The sequence below is a fragment of the Lissotriton vulgaris genome, chromosome 3_1 (genome assembly GCF_964263255.1).
Source record: "Lissotriton vulgaris chromosome 3_1, aLisVul1.2, whole genome shotgun sequence".
NCBI lineage: Eukaryota > Metazoa > Chordata > Amphibia > Caudata > Salamandridae > Lissotriton > Lissotriton vulgaris.
Window position 1 is genome coordinate 912,714,794 of NC_141689.1, and position 22,390 is coordinate 912,737,183.

The window sequence follows — 22,390 nt, forward strand, 5'->3', positions numbered from 1 at the left end:
TGGATGCGCAATTTGCGAGTACTTATTTGGAACTCGCAATTTGCGAATGCAATCCTTTTCATTCCTATGGGCCTCTAGACCCATAGGAATGAATGGGAAGATATTTCTTAATAGCGAATTACAATTTGCGATTTGCTATTAAGGAATATGTAGGATTCTCAATTTTTTTTGCAAATCCTACATACATCTCATTTTACGATTGTTAAATAGCGAATCGTTAAAATTCACTATTTATGAATCGCAAAAGCAATTCTTGATACATCCGGCCTAAAGTCTTTTCAATACAGACAACAACTATCGATGTTTTGGTCCAGCTTGGAAGTGGAAATAAGAAAGCCCCTTCCCACCTGTATGTTTCTGCTCCAAACGGCATGCACACAACATGGAGGCGCTGCTGAAATGTGTCCTTGGTTGAAAAATTACACCAGGACAAATTCACCATGTTTCCCTGAGTTGGTTAGATCATGGATCAAACCAGTATTAGCTGGTGGAACCGGGATCCGGCACGATGCATGAGAATACAATACAGTTTTCCCCTTTCCCAGTTTGTGGCTGTTTTCATGTGATGTTTTATTTTTACATAAAGCTGTACCATACTGTTTTATTCAACTGAATTGTTCAATTTCTGCTGGCCCCACACCCTGTTGCAACACATCATCTGTATATTTAAGGGTTGAGTTTGTCCTGTGCAATGCAAATCTTTTTGGGGGGAGTGCTACCATGCATGATATCTTTAAGCATAAAGTAGATTTGGTATGAGAATTGGATTGCCAGTCTCTTCTGCTCTGCTTTGCATTGTTCACCATTGCTGAGACTCACACAAGCTACTAAACTGTTGTGATTTTCATCCAGAGAGTCTGGTGGAGATCCTACATAAGAACTCTGTGGTTTCTTTGATGTTTATTCTGAGTGGATAAATAAGGTGACATGGTGAATTTAATGATATTTTGTTGTATGTGGACAAATGGTGAATTTGGAAAAGGCTGGTGTGGAGGTAGGACTTAAAGCAAACATCTAAAAGGTGATGGTAGGTATCAGAACCCCTTTTGGAGTGCCACAGGGCACACTCTCAGTAGTAAGCCTGTTTGAGCAGCCCAAGGCTTCCTCGGCAGGAGTGTGTGTGGGGGGGGGGGGGCGGGGAGGGGGGTGTAGGGGGGTGCTGAGGATAGAGATAAGTAAACACGGCTTACAACTCAAAATGCACGCAGCAACAGTTATATCATTGTATAGCCAAATATTCACTTTTGTTTAAAAACAAGCATTGGCTTAGCCAATAGGTCTCGCTTTTGGGCCCTTATAAGTGTTTAGGCAGAGCTATTGACTTTGCCAATGTGTTTAAGCTGTGCTATAGAGAAGTGTGGCTGCTGTGCAGTATGCTCAAAAGTTGTAATAAAAAAGTGCCAGAAGCATTGTTGTTACCTTATATTTGATCAAGAAGGCATTATGTTCAACAGAATGACCATATAAAAAAATGTATGCACAATAAAACATTTCCTCATTTTTCTTTTGGTCTTGCAATGCTGGCAACTTGTTTTTGCCTATTCCAATGGTTGTTTGTTAAAGTTTTTTTTTGAGGGGGCATAAACAATTGGAGGTTGAAGGTTGTGAACTAGTACCTGTATTATAACACTATCAGCGGCCAGACGTTAGGGGAGAATCAACAGATGGCAGATTCCGAGAGCAGGCTGAGGTGCTGTTGAGTGATGTTGAGGTGGTAGTGGCGGTGGTGACTGGTGCTGAAACAATGCTGAGGTGATGCTGAATGATACTTAGGTTTTGCTGAGTGATGATGATGTGGTGGTGTACTATTGGAAAGGCGATGCTGAGTGATACTGATGTGGTGTTGAGTGATGTTGTGGTGGGTCTGAGTGATGCCGTGGTGGTGCTGAGTGATGCTGTGGTGGTGCTGAGTCATGCTGTGGTGGTACATAGTGATGCTGTGGTGGTGCTGAGTGATGCTGTGGTGGTACTGAGTGATGCTACGTTGTCCGTGAGTGATGCTTTGGTGGTGCTGAGTGATGCTGTGGTGGCGCAAAGTGTTGCTGTGGTAGCGCTGAGTGATGCTGTTGTGGCAGCGCTGAGTGATGCTGTTGTGGCGTTGAGTGATGCTGTGGTGGCGCTGAATGAAGCTGTGGTGTACCGGAGTGATGCTGTGCTCGCCCTGAGTGATGCTGTGCTGGCCCTGAGTGATGCTGTGCTGGCCCTGAGTGATGCTGTGGTGGCCCTGAGTGATGCTGTGCTGGCCCTGAGTGATGCTGTGCTCGCCCTGAGTGATGCTGTGGTGGCCCTGAGTGAGGCTGTGGTGGTGCTGAGTGATGCTGTGGTGGCGCTGACTGATGCTGTGGTGGTGCTGAGTGATGCTGTGGTGGTGCTGACTGATGCTGTGGTGGCGCTGAGTGATATTGTTGTGTCCCAGAGTGATAGAGGGGTAGGAGAGGGTTAGAGGGGTAGAAGAGGAGTAGAAGAGGGGCAGAGGGGTAGTAGAGGGGTAGAGGAATAGTAGAGAGAGGGGTAAAAGAGGGGTAGAGGGGTAGAAGGGTAGCAGTATACAAATCTTGGTTAAATGCCCGTCGTCCCTGGCACCAGCTCCCCAAAGTCATTTGAATCAAAGTCGAGTGACTTACGGGGATATTGCTCGTAAAGTAAAGTCTTGCCATTATTCCAGAGTGGAAGGCCTCTCCAAGGCACGCCCCTCCACCCCCTTGCACACCCGCCACATTCATCACTCCACCCCCTCCGCTTATGGAAAGGGGTCCAGGCGGATGGGGCGTGGGGAGGACTTTAGGCAAAGAGTACAGTCGACTCTACAGTGAGCAATATGTACTGCTTTGGTTTAAGCGCGGCAATGATCATTTATTATAACTATATATAATACTGTGCAGTTACAAGCGACAGGATGGCCGTGCGCATTTATCTGCTGCAAAAATGATTTTTCTGCACACTTGTCCGCTGCGTCAACCATTGGAGTGCACATGTATCTACTGTATTAACGATGCGGCTGCGCATTCATCTGCAACAATTATTTTGCTGTTCACGTATTCTGTAAAACAGATGGTTGTTTGTCTGTTTATTTATCTGCTGTGCCACTAGTGATTTAATTGCACATTTATCTGCTATTAGAGTAATTGAGCTATGCAAGTATTTGTGAAAGTAATCTTTTAGGTGCACATTTATAGGTCGCAGTAGTCTGTATTCGCAGTATTTTTATTTGCGGCTCACCGTCTCAACAGTGCAACTCTGCATATTTGAATTGAAACAGAACATACCAGCATGTGCACGTGGATGGCGCAACACATGAACAAAAGAATGTCATATGGATGTACACAAGATGCTAAACGCGACAAAAATGTCACTGAGTCACGCTTTCATCAAGAGTCTGAGCAGTGAGAGGGGCTGGAGAACAGTGCGTTTGAGAGCGTGTTTACCTCAAAGTCCGTGACCTGGAGCTGCCTCGGGCTGTGTTTAGTAGTAATGAAAGGCCTTGTGGGTGTTGCTGTTGTAAGGGGAGATGTCTGGTGCTCAGGAGGGAACACCAATGTGATGAATTCAAACAACACTGCGTTTTGGATGAAGAACCCTTAGCCTGCTGATAACACAGAGGCTGCTTAGGGAGGAAGCCCAGCAGATGGACTAGCATGCAGTGGAGGCGGCATTTATGGCCTTGTTGGGCACGGGTGAGGGTTGGTTATGCAGGCCCTCAGCACTAGTGCGTTTACCCAGACATTGTCTGGTGGGGGACGAAATTTGGTCGAATACTAGGACGTTGGACTGGCAGTAATGAGGTGGAAAGGTGGTTGAGTAGCCCCGTAGATAATATTTATTTGGGCTCACTCAGCATTCAATAGCACGCCACCAATTATTAACATTCATTTTTGCATGCAAGTGGGAGGAGGTGCTTGTGTTGGGGAAAGAGATGAGGCAGCGTCATCACTCAGCAAAGAGCTGATTCAAGAACCCAAAGGAGGAGATCGTTCGTGCCTGCAGACTCCCCTACTGTAATGGGCTGTAGGGAAATCTGTGCACCCCTGAGGTTTTGGTATTCATGCACCTGGATAGCTGGTGTTTTTGACCTCTGGCCGTATTGGGTATACCATACAAGCCCTAAATTCATGCTCAATCGGTGCATCCGTGCTTTACTTTACCATGGTTAAAGGTAAAGCGACGGTGCCGTGATTGCTGCAAAACTAAAGAAATAGAAAAAAACATCTATTTCTTTACTTTTGCAGCAATCGCGGCACCGGTGCTTTACTTTTAACATGGTTAAAGGTAAAGCGCGGTGCCACGATTATAGCAAAAGTAAAGAAATAGATGTTTTTTTTCTATTTCTTTAGTTTTGCAGCAATAGCAGCAACAGCGCTTTACCTTTAGCCATGTTAAAGTAAAGAACGGATGCCGCGATTGCACAAAAGTAAAGAAATAGAAAAAAACATCTATTTCTTTACTTTTGCTACAACCGCGGCACCGGTACTTTACTTTTAACATGGTTAAAGGTAAAGCGCAGGTGCCGCAATTATAGCAAAAGTAAAGATGAAACTGACGTAAGTAATTGCACGCCCTGCTGCAGTATAGAGAGGCAGTGGGGAGTGGAAGCAAGACGGAGAGAGGCACGCAATGCTTAATGAGCTTTGACAGAAACCCACATGGCGGCTGCGCGCGTGCAGGCGCATGCAAGCTTGAGGCTCAGAAAAAGCCGGTGGTAGCACTTTCAAAAGCAGCTTACTAAATTTCTCGCAGAGCAACGCATGTGTTGGCTCAGCGAGACCTACAAAACAGAGAAGCCGTTTATTTCAACCTCATACCATACAAAGGAAAAAAAAGATACGTTTCATTCACCACATGTGAACTCTCTCAGGGCAATTAAAATTATGCATTCACCTCATGTCTACTGCTGATCTAGATATATCTAGCCTGGCTGAAGAATGGTGACATACCCTGAAACCGTTCCCAGGATACTTTTTTCCAGTCCAGGGAGGACCTGGCCCGGCAGTTCGGTCTGGACTGTTCCCATGGGGCACAGAGTCAAGACTGATTTGCATATTTCTGGGTCCAAACTGGGGTGGCGTAGTGGGCAAAAGAACAATCGATTTAACCCAGATCTTTTGACTGGGGGAGAATGGTTGCATTGTCAGCATTCCGTACATCATTAGTTTGCTGTAGATCTAGATATGTCAGTCAGGGTCGGCTATTATGCCTCCATCATTGACACCTTAGTACGTGTCCTCCAATATCCAGCTCCTGTGGTGCACTTCCACGCGTCTTGCAAATAGCATATCTATGGCTATTGGAGGACACGTACTAAGGTATCAACGATGGAGGCACAATAGCTGACCCTGACTGGCATATATAGATCAGCAGCAGTAGACATGAGGATACGATGCACTTAAGGAACGGGGTTCGCAAACGTGGAAATAGAGAAACAAAATGCCCTATTTAGTGGATGCATAATTTTAATTCCCCTAAGGAAGTTCACATGTGGTGAACAAAACGTGTTGGTTGTCTTTTGCTGTCACCAATGAAAATAAAGACGTTTTGGTTATATGCCAATTGGAACTGGGCTTCTATCTGAATGGGCTCTAACTTTGCTGTGCACCACCATCTGTGTATTTTATAATTACATGGTATGGTGCCACTATGTGCTTCAGCTACTTAACTTCTGCTGAATGTAGTAGCCTTCCACCACAATTAGGGCACCCCTCCTGGTCCACAAGGCCCTTTTCCGTGAGCCAGGCCAAGGTCATGTCACACATGCATGATCTGTGTTTGCCTATGACAACAAAAATCAGTATTAGGGATCCAGACATCAGTACAGTTGGGCATTTAGGGTAGGAGGGCACGTCCATCACCTTGCATAGGACTTTTCCATCGCAACAGGAGAAATATTTGCAATACGTCTTACCACTGGGAATCGCTCGAGGTAGCATTTTAACCCAAACATAGAAAGCGGTCCAACTAGAAACAGCTAAAATGAAATTGATAATAAAACACTCTAGAAGGAGTGTGGTAAACCAATACTGGATTATCATGTTGCTGGTTCGCCACAACTGCTGCATTAATACTATGAAGTATAGAGCACTATCAATTAGGTATAACAATGTCTTTGAGTGTTTATAATGTAAAATGTAATGACTACTGAAACTTGAATTCAAGTTAAGTCTTTGTAAGCATTACCCTAAACCTGCCATTCCATCATGCCTGGGTTTCCATTGATTGCTTTAACGTTGATGATGTATTGTTTACACTAGGAGAGCACACTGACCCTTTATTGTTTTTTGTTTGTACTAAGATATGGTAGACAATGATTTTTAATGATCACACTGTCAGACCACAGAGTTATCTGCAAGTTGAATAAGTGCACATTATAAATGAAAACTGTAATCAGACACATGGTATGTATGTTTAGCATGTTTAGAAAAAAAATGTGTTATTGAAATGAGGACCAGTTTTAGTTTGACAAACCAGCGCTGAAAAAACAATGTCTTAGAGCACATATATTTAAGCCATATTAAATACATTTGAACGACACATGGTCTTTCAAAAGTATTAGCAGGCAGTCCTTTAAATGTCAGAAATATATCAAGTAAAAATAAAACGCCGATTTTGTTGACTTTAATCACAAGGACAGTCAATGCAGCATTTGATAATTTGGAAACTGAGCTCATGGATTATAAAAAAATGCTGAACAATATGTGTCTGCAATAGGCAACTTGGCCAAAAACAAAAGAAACACCAGGTTCCTGAGAAAAGTTAGTAAGGCACATTATGTTGAGATGAAGACATAGGAAATAAGTATTGGCAAAGCCAGTAGGTCTGGTGTTGGCCACTAGCCTTTTGGATTTGTCAATGCTTGTTTTGTTATCGTTTTTGCAAAACTTTATTGTGAGGAAAGCTGCAGGACCCTCATCAATCAAGAAAAACAGTGCTTAAAAGCAAAAATATGTGTTGGTCTCAAAAAGCACATTTTGCTATAGTAGTCTGTTGCACTTAAGACAACATGGGTGTGCTCCATTTGATTAATCTCTTCTGATCCTTATGCATCACCTTGTACATTTTTTATAGTCTGCGTTCAAGAGGGATATTGGTCTGTATGCATCACAGTTAGTAGGCTCTTTGCCATGTTTCAGAATAAGCGTGAATGTCGTTCCATGATTCTGGTAATTGCATGCCCTTTTAGAGGATCTCTCTAATCATTGCTGTCAGGAAAGGAGTTAAGGCTTCTCCTAAGATCTCATATAGCTCTGCTGGTATCTCTTCCAGCCCTGCAGATTTTCCTCTCTTAGATGTTCTGTATGGCTATCTTAACTCCTTTATTTGTTATTTCCTGGTTAAGAATATCTTTCTGCTCTAGATCTAGAGATTTAACAGAGTCGGCTGACCAGACATTCACCTCATCTTCTGAAACCCTATCTTCTTCAGAATAGAGATCCCGAATATACTCTGTGAATGCCTCCTCCAACTCCAATTCACTAGTTAACATGGCATCTGACTGCCCTACCTTGATTCCATTAATACGGTTTCTATTTTGATCCGTCTTAATCTTCGATGCTAAAAAAGTGAGTCAATTTACTTGCATCTGATTTTTTTTAAATCCAGATTTGTAGGATTTCTTCCATTTGAATTTTCAGTACCAACAATCTCTCTTCTATCAAAATATTACTGTCATTGGCCATATTTCTACTCCTTTTTATCTCTAGATTTTTCATATCTCCCTCTAGTCTCCCTATTTTGAGCCTAAATTGTTTATGTCTATAGCTAAGTACGCTTGTGATCTTGCCCCTAATAAAGGCTTTCAGCTTATTCCATATTACCCCCACCGGGGCGGAGCTGCTATTCATTTGAAAGAATTCACTTACTTCTATTTCCAGGACATCCATTATTGCTGTCTCTGCTAAAATAGTACGGTCTAAGGTCCACCTCCTTTTCATAGGCCGGCTAGTATTCTTAATTGTTATTACTGCCGCTAAATGGTCTGAAAGATGTGCTGTTATATATTCAATATCTGAAAGATCTTCCTTGAGGCTCCGCTTTACCAGGAAATAATTGATCCTTGATTCATGTCCATATTTCTTATTATGAAACGAGGCACCCTGCAAAGCTCAAGCCCTCTTTCTCCATAAACCACAAAGAGCGTATTGGCTCATCATAGGTCTTAGAAAAGCAAGGGATTTAGGGTGGGTAGAACCCTGCTTTTACTAGATTTGTCCAACTGTAAATCCATAATGATGTTAAAATCCCCTGCCATTATAATGGGGCCGGGTAAGTACAACGGGTAGTTAAACACAGCCTTTAGTGGGTCACAGTCATCATGGTTTGGCCTTATCAACCCTCTTATTCAGTAACCATATGCTCCCACCTTATTATTTCACTACTATTGCCACCCCTCCTATGTTGGTGGTCTGCTCTGTGCACACCATCTGCTGCACCCGTCTTTCTTTTTGAAACAATTTTGTGTACTCCTCCTTTACCAGGTGTCTTTCTTGTCAAATCAGAATTTGTGCTGGAGAATCTCTAAGATACTATAATATCCAATCTCTTCTACCCCTCGTACGTAACCCGTTGACATTCCATGTTAATATCCCAGTTTTCATCTTCCTACAATACTTTCCCAATTCCTGAACTGAGCATCGCAGCATGTAATATTTGCCTTCTGTGTCTTTGAGGTGTTCATGTTATTTTTTTTTTTTTTTCCCACATTCTCCCCACCCAGTGCACCCTCCCTTGCTCCCCCCTCCACTTCCCCTTGGAAAACCCACCCATACTTCCTACTGGACCTGATGTTAGTCCCATTTTCATCCTAGCCCACTGTTACACACCACCACCGAACCCCTAAACAAAAAAGGAACTCATATTGCCCCCCGAGGGTCCTCTCCTAGCCCATCGTACATCAATCAAAAAATCATTTTGTTATTATACATAACTCTGAGAGATACTGTGAATTTGAGCTGCACCAATGCCCCAACTTTTCTGAACTCCTCTATGCGCTTTCCCAGTTCCCACTGACTATCCAGGGTAACCCGGTCCAGGTCTGATCTAATCTCAAATGAGAAATCCTCCCCCCTTAGAGTCTTCAACTTTATTGTACCCAAAAGTATTTTTTTCTTTCAGAGTGTTTGTCTGTAAATTAAGCAGGATCTTCTGTGGCTCCACTCTATTTGGGTTATTTCTAAAGGGGTCTCTGTGTTCCTGTTGGATATCTTTTTGTAACCTCGCTGTCGTCAATCTGGAGCCCTTCTTTATTAACCCACAAATTATTTCAAGTTGTCCCCTTCCCCACTCTCCGGGGCATTCAATATGCTCTGATTATTCTTCCTCAAATTATTTTCAAGCTGTTCCACCTTCTCCTGCAGTTCTTTTTCTCCCCATTGTAATGCTTGAATCTCCTTTTTGCTATCATTTAAGTCCTTTTTTAACTCCCCAACATTAGTCACTAGTATCTGTGTTCTTGCTGTCAGAGAGTCTATTTTTTCTCTAGAGCCTCACAGAAATTACGTATCTCATCCTGATTCACCAATACTGCGAAACCTTTTCTGATGTCCCCAGAGAGTGAGGAGAACATAATCTCCAATGAACCCCCTGTAGCCCCTGCATCTTCCGTCTTGTCTCCAAGATCATTTAGGCATCAATCCAAAGAAGATTTTCCCCCATTTTTGTCCAGTGTATTAGCGCCCATCTGGCCTCACCCTTCTCATCTCCACCTTCATCTACTGCTATTGGATGTATGACGTTACAACGCATACTTTTACAACGCCTACCTTTACAACGCGGTTTTTACCACGCATACCACTACAACGCATAATGCTTTTAGGTGCTGGATAGTGAATAGTTTAATTTACTATTCCAACTCCAGTCCCCGTGGATAGTAGGGAAGGTTATTGGATAGTAAACTAACCTATTCTCTATCCTAGAGCGCCCCCCAGAGCAATGCGTTGTAATAGTTTGCTTGGTAAAAGTTGCGTTGTAATGGTAGGCCGTTGTAAAAGTTTCGTTGTATAGGTTGTATACCACTGCTATTTCTTGATGTGGCTTTCCTGGGCAGCTTATACCCCCCCCCCCTCTGCGGCCATCTCAAACCCTCCCGGGCTCTTTTCCGCAATAATTACCACAGGTGGGCGAACTTTGAAAAAGGTCCTCAAGGAGGGGGTCATTTTTATTTTCCGATTTGAAATTTAGTTTCTTTACTCCCCATGCCTTTTGTGTTTCCTTATAGGTTTTTCTGTTCAATCTATGACTTTGTGGGACAAACTCTTATATACTGGTCACAGGTGTAGGAGTCCCGCCATCAAGGGGGGGTTCCCCAACCTGCTCGGGGCTCAGTTCTTGATCCCACCCCTTCCTCCAGGTCACTAATTCTCTCCCTTTGCCTCCTAGTCCTGAGTATAGTCGATATATATCAGATATCCAATATTATGCTTGGGTTTTTCAGATTACTAACTCTAGAATACTTTTTAAAACACAGGATGGCTCAGATGTGGGAGTTATGTTTCTCGCAATTATAAAAGAAAGCAGGATGGCACAGATGGTTTTCTCTTTAAGTTTCATGACCCAAAATATTTTTTAAAGTTCAAGGTAAAAATACCACAAGCATTTGCTAGAATGTGGCATGTGATAAGAAGGCGGTCTAAACTTCACCATTACTATTTCTCAGCCCCAATCTGGGATTCTTTAGGGACACCAGAATGCCTTAAGCAAAAACTGGCATTATTAATAAGAAATGTGGGGGTTCTTGTCTGGGGTGTGATCACGCAGGATGGACAGCTAATTTCATGGAACAAGATAAAAGATCTCTTGGGGGACAAAATCTCACATTTTAAATATATGGAATTGAAAAGTTGGGAATGGGGTCGGAAGTCACCACTGGGTGTTGGAAATGACTTGGAAGAGCAACTTGCCGGAAAACCTCTTGGAGAGAAAGAAGTCTCTTTTTGGTATTGGAGATTACAAGAAACCGTGGACAGAGGATTTACTCGGCAGAAGACGTATGGGGAAGATGCTTGCCGAGGGGTGATTTACAAAATATGTGGCAAGTATCGATGCATACACTTTATTCCATTGCCAATTCTGCTTTTAAAAAAGAAATCACCTCTTTTCACTTCATAGGGCATATATAACACCTGAGAAGCTGTCAAAACTGGGAAAAGGAAAACTAAGGAAAACTAAGAGTCTATGCAAAGTGGCTTGGAAAAGGCGACGGATGTACAAACACATGTTCCATCAGTGTCTAGAGATAAAGAGATTTTGGTAGGAAGTAGAATCGACACTCTCAGGTATTTTGGGGATACAAATAAAGGTAAGCCTTTCACAAATTATTTTTGGCGGGAAGGAAGGTGTAACCGTAGCTGTTCGAGATATTTTGTTCTATGCAGTATTACTTGCTAGAAGAGAAATATGCGGCAATTGGGTACGAGAAACCTCACCTCAGCATTTAGAGTGGTTAGAGTCCATGTTTTATATGTTGAGGATGGACTTGTTGGGAAATGGATCCAAGAAGAAAAAAAGATTCTGGGGTATGTTACAGAATTGGGCTGGGGTTAATCAAAATTAATGAATTGGTGAAAAGATAACAAGAGGAACTCTCTGTCCAATGATTACACCTGCATAAATCTCTGTCTTATTGTTGCAGGTGCCCGCACTACACTTTATGCAGCTGGCATGAGATTGGACGTTCTGAGAGAGATGTACTGGAAGGAGGATAGTGTCTTAACCAAATGCCTCCCACCCTCCAGGGGGTTTATGGTCGCTCTCTTGCAGTGAAAAGGCAAGGGTACAAGTCATTAAAACCTGAGGGGAATTGGATTTTTAAAAAAAGAAAAAAATGGGTGTCTTCCTTGTGAATCCCATCACTCGCAGTGCAATTAGCTAAAGGCTGCAGTAAGATGACTTATTGCCACATGCTATATGCTTAAGTGGGCTGTAGAAACATGTGAATAACAGAATATTATACCAATAGATAAAGAAGGCTGACTGAAAACCCCTATATATATAAGTATGTATGTATTTATTTTTAGTAAAATCACAAGGTCTGTGCTCTCCAGATCTCTGCACCCAACTGTTCATATTCTTAAGCAGCAACATCACCATTACTCTACACCATGCAAAACTCAGATCCCTGGCTCAGTCTCAACCTCCCACCCTGCACTCATATTCCTCCACATGTCAAAGAGATCGAATGGCTCCCAATCTACAAACAAACACACTTCAAACTTCTCATGCACACTACAAACCCATACACAATATTGGCCCACCTACCACAACACCCCCATAAACTTTCACAAACCTACCAGACATCTCTGCTCTGCTGGACTCCTACTAGTACTCGCCTAATACGCAGAACTAGGTCTGGCTTTAGTGCCTTCGGCTACCTTGCGACTACAGCCTGGAAAGAACTAACCCTGCACGTCAGAGTCACCTCCTCAGTTCATAAATTCTGCAAGAAACTGAAAACCTGGCTCTTCACCTAGCTCTGGCTTAGCCCATACAGCCTGTGTTTCAGCGCCAGGATACCCTCTCGGGTGAGTTGTGCATTATACAAATACACATAACATAACATCAGACCAAATAATGTCTGCTGCAATAATACAGACCTGTCTTATAAACTGGCACACACAGTCATTTAGCTGACAGGAGTTGAAGGTTGACAATATATTTTTAATAAAGAAGCCATTTAATTCCAGCTTCATTGCTGCATTCCCAGAGTATATGTTTTTCAAACAACATATACATGCAATGAACACGCTTCTATTGAGAGTTTATATTCCTCTCAAAAGCAGCCTTAAGCGACCTGTAAATTAGTCATTAAAATGTGCTGTTTCTATTTTTTTATGTAATGGTTTGGATACTATTTGCACATAAATCCATTAACTTAAAAAAAATAGAAGCAGCATTTTTTATTTACACAACGCAGTTATGTAGTGTAGTTCCTATTTTCCCAATAGGCTCTGCGCATTGGAATAACATAAACGATAGTTTAGACGTAGGACTGAGGTCAACTAGGTCTCTATCGAATATGTTAGACTTAATTTAGGTTTGCCAGCTAGCTCAGAGGTCACTAAAAACTTTCTCGAATGAACAGGGAGGAGTGAACTTCCCTGCTTAGATAAGAAGGGATTCAGCTTCTGACAACCGCATAAACATGACAACTTTGCTCCCCCAGAATAAGGAGTATATCTCCAGAGTCGTGTGAAAACAATAGATAGCAATTTCACTCAGTCAATTCTGCATACTTAGTTTCACCAGAGTGCAGAGAAATAGAGAGACGGGCGTTTTCAATAAAAGGTGTTATTTTTGAGCAGTCTTCTTTCTCATGCAAGAGAAATGAATTGCCACAATTGCAATACTTGTTATAAAGTAAAGTGCGTACAGTAAAAGGAGTATTATGAAATAATACTGTAAAAGCATTGATATGGTTTCTGAGCCATATGATACTTAAAAGGTATAAAATATATACAGTTACATACAATGATAAAAGTTTGACTAAACGTACTCAACTGGTGCTTCTAAATACGCCTACCCCGGTGTACCTAACCTAAGCCTAGTACGTGGGAAGGAGTAAATGAGCTGCAGTTTAAGTTAAGTTAGTTTTAGCCAATAATCTCACTCAAGAATTCTCTAAGGGTCTAATCAGCTCCGTACCTTGGTATTAGAATGGAGGAGGTCTTGTATCTCTCTCTCAGGACTCGATCTCCCAGTAACCCCCAAGGGTGACTGGAAACACTGGAGCTGGATTTTCTCGGCAGGAGAAAAAGACAGCGTCTTTCTCAGTGCGTCAAATGGGAGGGACGGCTTCCTTCGGCACTCGCATCAGCTGGGCTTCGGATAAGTAGATAGCCGCTCTGCTCCACACCACTGTGTGTTGCTTAAGGCAAACGCTGGTATATTTATACCTGGAAGGTGTCGTGTTTGACGTCAATAAAAGATGTCACTAAGAACTGGCCGTTCTTTCAGTGCTCGCAGGAGTTCTAGGACAAATCAAAACAAAAGCATGGGGAATTCCCAGGGTGCTGGAGGTTTGGTTTGTTGAAAGAACTTGTTGTGCTCTCTAGGAGTCTAAGGAAGTAGCCTTGCCATATTTGGTTTGCATTGGCTATTACTAAATATGGATTTGATTCTTATGCCTTTATAAGGGTATGATTTGTTATAACCACATAAGGGCATAAATCAGGAATATTTAATTAGGGTCCTAAATAAGATCACAACAGTTAAAAGGGACATTTGAAAAGTAGTAGCTACGGGGGCAAGATGGCGTCCGAGTCGGACGTGTGAGTTTGTTGCTCCTGCCTGACCCCATAGAGATAAGGCAATGCGGCGAGAAGACTGAAATTTTCTTAATTTTTTAGTTAAAAACCTCCGTTACTGCTGCACTGGATTCTTAGGATGATACAAGGAATAGTATTTACCTGGGCGTGGCAGCGGTTTGGTCAGCGGCTTGGACAGCAAGCACGCAACGTTTGGTTACTGCCCCTGATCAGATACCTAACTCAGCGCACCTGGTCGAAGGTGGTTTCCCGCTCGAAGCAAGACAGAGCGGCTTTCGATACTACGGTGCCTGGAGCTGCGGCGTTAAGCACAGAGAGAGGTGCTTCTAGCAGACTGGTTGAGATGCGGCTGAAGGGAAGGAGAGCGCGAGGACAGGGCGCTACAGCTGAAGCGGTTAACGGAGCTGAAACGGCGGGGAAAACGCCAGAAGCTACGGTGGTGAATACGGCTGAGATTGACATTGCTGGAATAACTCCCGCCCCTCCGCCTCCCACAGTGAGTATGAGCTGTGCAGTGCTAGAGACATTAAAGGGGAGAGAGGGGGAGTTAAGTGTGCGGAGAAAGATACCAGGAATGTTCACCGCTTTGAAAACGAAAGCGGTGGATACAATTGTTTCAAAAGACTCAAATGATTCTAATATTCAACAAACAACTGCTGTAGAAATGGAGGTTCCGATGACCGTGTCTGGGGAAAAGGCTTCCGACTCCAGCCAGGCTCCGAGTTCAATAGCGGTAGCTTTGGGAAGTGAGAAAGGGTCTGTGGCAGATTTTAATACACTTGTGAGCGCTGGAACAGACTTGAATGTAACAGAAATGACTGCACAAATGCAGGCACAAGTACAAGTACAAGCGAATAAAGGGCTTCTATGTGAAGTGCCACATGAGAAAGCGGGCAGTGCTGAGCTGACTTGTCCAATGGCTGGAGATACTGATTCTGCAGATTTCTTTTCTCTATCAGAGCATTCTATGTCTTCATCTGAAAGCTTGGTTGAACTGTATGCGACTCGTATGAGTATGGAGGATGAGGGCCCGGACGATGAGATAGAAGAAGAACCTGGCTGCAGTCTTCACAGTAGTCCGGATGAGAATATGGATAAAGAGTCTACTGGCGCAAGCACTGTTCGGAGGCTCAGATTGGACAAAAATGATAAAGAGCTTTCCTTAGAAGGCACAGTTAACAGAAATAAAGATGGGGAGTGCTCTGAGGATATATCATTAGATCTGATATATCAGACCATGATGCTACATAGGGAAGAGAATCGAGAAGACAGTATGAAGGTTCAAAACTCTTGCAAGAAATTACAAAACTCGGTCAGGAGGCTGGTCAAGTCACATAATGAGTTTGTCACTAGAGCAACTGAAGCTGAAGCGCGTATATCCTCATTGGAAGATGAGATGGTTCAACAGCGGAAAACTATTGAAACACATCTAGCAAATAAAGAAGATATCAATTGGAAACTCACAGACATTGAAAATAGAGCCCGTAGAAACAATCTAAGATTTTTGCAAATTGAAGAAGGGAAAGAAGGCTCTGACACACGAGGATTCATAGTTTCATTGCTAAAATCTGCTATGCCACAGACTGAGAGATGGGATTGGGACAGGGAGGTTGAAAGGGCCCATCGATTTCCGTTCAGGGCGAATCTTAGAGATAAAAACCTCGTGCAATTCTAGTGGCGTTTAACAGCTCTCAAGCTAGGGAGGAGATTTTTTTAAAGGCTCGCCCTGATAAAAATTGTAAAGGTCTTGATTGTGAATTCTTTGTTAGACCTGATTTGTGCAAGCAGTCTGTTGAATTACGGTGGCAGTTCAGACAACTTATAGCTCAGTTTCAAGGCAAAGGTGCGCAGGCGTATTTGATGTTTCCTGCAAAACTCAAAGTTATACAAAAAGAACGCACCAGATTTCTTACCACTGAGTCTGCCGCCAAGGAATTTTTGCTTTCAATCTGATATTGGGCTGTGAGATGTAAAATGTCTAAATAACTTTGGATTTCTGGTGTTATATTGCTGGCAGTATTGATTTGTAGTTTATTAGGCAAATGTCTAAATAATTTGGATTTCTGGGGTTCTCTCGCCGGCAGTATTGATTTGTAGTTTAATCATGGGATTGTGAAAACTCTGTTGGGGGGCGGCAGGGGAGGGGGGACAAACTCTCATCACAGGACCATTGGTCCTAAAGCCTCAGCGAAGGGGGGGGGAGCAGGGGGGGGAGAGAGGGGGGGGGGCTTTTTTTGGGGGGGTAAAGGCACGGGTGGGTGTAATTAAAAGGGGGAAAAAATTTGGAACACGACTAGTGAGTGCTGAAAAAATAGACACAAGATACAATGAGCAGAAATTGGACTTAAACATGTTATCATATAATTTTTCTTTAGTACAAAGTTGGGTTAAATCACCTTGGATAAAACGTTTGAATTTAATATGGCGGGAAATTGCTTAAGGATTTGCTCTCTGAATGTATCCGGTTTAAATAATTTAATAAAAAGACATAAAGTGGCAGCGGAGTTAAAATATATTCAACCTGATGTGGTTTGCATACAAGAGACGCATATCCCATGGAGTAAGAGGGATCTCTTGAAGGATCTAGGCTATAGATTAGTATCAGTCTCCAAACAATCGAGTATGATACGTGGGGTGGCTATTTCGGTTAGAGACACCTCAGTTACTGTTGGGCGCAAGTTGGAAGACAAGAAAGGACGCTGGGTCATTGCTGAGTTAAAGTTTGGAAACAGACAGGTTACGTTAGTCTCTGTATATGGGGCAAATCTGGATGACCCCGAGCCTTTGATAGAGATCAATTTGGAGCTTGTTAATTTTCAACACCCGATAGTGATCTGTGGTGATATCAATATTAATTTGAGCACTAGTGTACTAGGAGATCCACAAACAATCTATAAGGGTCGCAAGCCCAAGGTTTATATTGCCCTTAAGAATTTATTAGAAGATCATGGGTTGGTGGATACTTGGGGGGTGCTAAGAAATAAAGACTCTGGATATACATTCTATTCTTATCCACACAAGAAATTAGTAAGATTAGATTATTTTTTTTTACCCCGAAATTTGATTGAAGGCACAAATATTAGAATCTACCCCCGAATTTCTTCGGACCATTCCCCATTAGTGGTAGACATACATCACTTACCCAAAAGGAAGATACAAGCTAGTTTTTCATATGATCGTAAACTGGGTGTAAATGCTGAATTTATTACACACATGCAGGGTTGGATCCAAACCTTTTTTGATGAAAATCGTGGTACGGCTAGCATCCCCGTTGTTTGGGATACATTTAAAGCAGGGTTTAGGGGAGAATGTATTAATTTTGCATTTGGCCAGCGCAAGAAATTAAAAAGGGAACTGGATACGTTATATGAAGTGCTGAGAAACGCGGAGATTTCTTTAACCAGAAAAATTGCTTTGGGTAATGTTGATTTGACTGAAGAGGAGAATGGGGTTATTAAAGCTAGGTCTAATATCTTGGGATTCTGGGATAAAGAAATTGCTAGAAAGTTTTTAACCTCTAAAATGACAAGCCATGAATTCGGTGAATGAATAGGCCGGATCTTGGCGACTAAAATCCGAATGAAACATTCCGCTGAATATATAAAGGCAATGGAAGATTCTCATGGCAATTTACATTACGATCAAGAAAGAATATTGGGAATTTTCCAAACTTATTATGCACAACTTTATGCGAGGGAAGACATTACAGCGCCTGATGATCAATGGTATGATAGGATGTTCACAGACTTGAAAATATTAGACCCTGGAATAGCCGATGAACTAGACCAACCGATAACTTTGGGGGAAGTGGAAATTGCAGTGAACAGTTTAGCATTGGGTAAGGCTGCAGGGCCCGATAGGCTGCCTGCTGAAATGTATAAACGTTTTATGCATAACATCAAGGATGAGCTACACCGGGTAATTTTAGCTGCTCAAGGTGGCAATCCCCCTGCTACATGGGCCGAAGCAACAATTGTAGTGTTCTGTAAAAAAGATAAACCTACTGATAGGGTAGGGTCCTATAGACCTATATCCCTGTTGAATGTGGACAATAAGATCTATTCAAAGATATTGGCTAATCGACTGTCCGGGGTAGTGTCATCTTTAGTGTCCAGATATCAACACGGGTTTATTCCTAAAAGGAGCACTACTGAACACATCAATAAAGTTATCACCCTGTTTGATTTGGCTGCGGTTAACAAAAGAAAATTAGCGCTTTTTCTATTAGACGCAGAAAAAGCGTTCGATAGGGTGGCATGGGAGTATCTATGGACCTTAATGGAAAAAATGGGTTTTGGTCAGAGATATATTAAGGCCATCAAAACACTCTATCTCCAACCCAACGATAAGATATCCACTTTGGGCGGACTCTCCGATGTGATTAATATTACAAGAGGGACCCGTCAAGGCTGCCCATGTTCCCCCCTTTTATTTGCATTATATATTAACCCTTTTATTGAGTTACTAAGTCAGAATAGGTTGATCCCCCCCTTTATAGTTGCTGAGTTTTCTTTTTCTGTCTTCGCATATGCGGACGACATAGCAGTAGTGACGGATAGCCCGGAAACTGCCAGTTTGGAAATTGAGAAGCTAGCCAAAGAATTCGGCAGGATAACGGGATATAAACTTAATGCTTCCAAAACACTAATACTCTGTTCCGGTGCCATAACTTGGGGGGATGAAAGGGTGGTTGATGAAGTTACATACTTAGGAATACGTATTAAAACGGACATGGATGAGTTGGTTAATGGTAACTGGAGTAATGTTTTCCATAAAATCAAAACTTCCTTGGAGAAATGGGAGCGGCTATATTTGACTATTATTGGTAGGACTAACGTCATCAAAAGGAATGTTCTTCCAAAAATTCTTTATTTATTCCGATCGATACCCCTGGATTTTCCGAAACCTAAATTACAGGCGTTACAATCTCTTTGCGGTAAATTTATTTGGAGTCCCGGAAAACCCAGACGGGCAATGAAACATCTTACCTTACCAATTGAAAGGGGCGGATTGGGGGGTACCTGATTTTTTCTTGTATTATGTAGTATGTTTTTTGTTAAAAATGAGATTTTTGTTAATAAGAGATGCCAAGGAGGACATGCATAATTATCCCTCTATATTTGAGATTTTGATGGGGTCACAAACTAAACAAGTGTTTTTCAATTAAATTGATGGCAATTATTACAAAAGGACACGATTCAAGGTTCTTATAGGTGCTCATAAAGTTTGGAAATGGGTGGCCCGTCTCATTGATGTAAGGAAAGTCTCATATTACACTCCATATTGCTCGGTTGGTTTTTTACCCATGATATTCTCGGATGGAGTGGCTCGGAAATTGCAAAAAAAAGGGGTATTCAGGTTGGGAGATTTTTTTTCGAATGCAGGAGAGTGTAAATCGTTCTCAGAAATGAGTGAAGAATTTGGGTTGTCCAGGGATTTTTTCTTTAAGTTCTTACAGATACGAGATTATTTTAACAGATACAAAATTTCTTTAAGGGAGCATAAAATCATAGAAGGTATAACACAACAAGTTAAGATAGGTGTTCTCTATCGCATGTTTTGAGAAGAAAAAACTGATGATTTGGACAAAATACAAGGAAAATGGAGGGAACTACTGGGAGACAATGATATTGAAGTCGGAAATCTGATTTTGATGTCTAAAGATGTACTGATGTCCGCTAATTTAAAAGCGCAATTTTTTAAAAGCCTCTTTGATTTATACTATACACCGGTTTGAATGTTAAAGTGGGGAAGAGGTCATGATGGCAAATGTTTTCGTTGTAAAATGGATAATGCAGACTGTATACATATTTTTTTTTCTTGTCCTATATTAGGCAAATTTATTCAAGATATTGAAAAGTTTGTCTCCATTATCCTAAAGGTTAATCTAAAAATTACTCCTTCAATGATGATTTTAGGAAAGACTCCTGAGGATGGTCAAAATAAGGAATTTACTGGTTGTCGACAGTTTATTTTTGTTATAATGACAGTCGCCAGATTATGTATTGCGGCAGAATGGCTTCAAGAAAAACCTCCATTATTTGAACAATGGCAAGCTCGGTTATATAAATTGTATAAGTTAGAGTGGAGTCTTTTTTCGTTATCTGAATCAAGAAGGAAAAAAAGATTGGGATTGAAAATTTGGGGGGCTTTTTCTGATTTTTATGAGACTTAAGTACTAATGATGTGGTTATAGTTACGTGTATCTCCTATTGTGTAGCTTTTTCCTTTTCTTATTTGTAAGTTGTATTTCAGTATGCGCGCTCGTATTTTCCATTTAGCCAAGGTTGGAAATTTGTTTTGAATTATGAATTATGTACTATGTGATGGTTATCTTGTGTATCTTGTATGTTCATGGTTCTTTCTTTTTGACGTGTTCCAATAAAAAAAAAAAAAAAAATGAAAAGTAGTAGCCAAGGTTACATGCTGTTTATTTGAAAAATATTTCACTTTGAATAGGTTCTAAGATTGATTACTCAATTGGGTTCCCTAATTGATTATTCTGTGTGATTTACAGTAGGTTTAAATACCATTGTTTACGTAAGTGTTTGACAGTGCACACATGTTGCGAGGGGGTGGCTCATAGTCGGGTATTCTTACTTAGGGTCGCAAAAATTCTAGGGCTGGCTCTAACAATATTTAACCTGCATTTTAAAATTCGAACACGAGTATCTGAAGTTAGATTAAAAAAATGATTCAGCTTCTCCAAAGTGTAATTGGGATAAAATTCAGACATTTCTAGTTACAATATATTTCTATCAGGGAGAATGAGGTCAGTGCAACCCCAAAGGTTCTTAAAAGAAAGACTATCTCACCATCATCCTTAAAGCTACAAGGTACAGTTGTAGGTTATGTACAACATAGGGCCCTGGTTAACAAAGACAAGTTGTAATTTTGTAATTATGCTGTTTGTTGTAATTTGTTTGTGATGTGATGGATTGTTTTAGACTGTCATTGTTTTGTGTTTTGTTGTTGAATCCTAGTTGACCTTTTTGTGTAATTGTTGTATTGTGCTGTTGTATTGAGTTGGTTTTAATTTTTATTTGTTGTTATGGTAAATTGGTCTGTTATTATTGTCAAATAAAGTGGTTTGCTGTGTTGTGCACTGTTGTGATGTTTTCCATTTTTGTTCTTGTTTGTGCTTTTTTCTTCTTTTGTGTCAGCGTGCTGTTGTTGCACTGTCTTGTTGTGTCATTGTGGTGTTGGGTTATTATTTTGCTGGGCTGTTTTTCTGTTCTGTTGCTGTATGTTATATATTTTCCTTTGCAGAATATCACAAATGCTGCTCCATTTTGAGCTTAAATTAACGCATGACATTAGAGATGCCTTAATAAACATGTGGACACTTATTTGTACCCGCATTACGAACTTCTTTTGAACCATATGACATCTTGGGTTATGTCGCAGTTTGTGACTTGGCCCACTCACAATGCGGGTCACACCATGTACACCATTTTTTCAAACACTCAAATTTCTGTACTTAATATTAGTCCCCTGACTTAGTCCGACCGTCCTCTCATTCGCTTCCATTGATCACTGGACCTCGGCCCTCACGGACGCAGATTTTGCTCTTCCCTACTGCATCTTAATTGGGTCACTGCCTCTTCTGCAGAGTTTAAACTTGCCTTTAGCAAGCACTCTCTGCCTTTGATGGGAGACATGGAGGCCGAAGTCAGATCAGTCGATTACTGGCTAACACAGGTAGCTAACCACAGTGCACCTATTAAACACAGAGATGTGGATTTCTCAGTCAGAATAACTTTAGTGAGGAGCTTAAAGTGCTTTGTAAGCACTGTAAATAAATGGAAAGGGATTGCAGGCATTATTACCTTTCTAATGACAAAGTGCTCTATACGAAGGCTTTACACATCTACCATCGTGCATTTAAGAAAGTTCAGTATGACTTTTACAGATCAGATTGACATGTCTCAAAACAAGTACCGGAAGATATTTAACATTGTGAAAAGGTTTACACACCTAGAGACCTTGCTTCAGCCTTTAACACCTTCTCTTAATTTATGTACTTCATTGTCCAACTTCTTTGACACTAAATTCCAAAACATCATGGATGCTTTACATCTCACGGTCCCCGCCTCCATGAGGATCAGTCAGCACACGGCACTGAAGGTAGAAATAGAGCC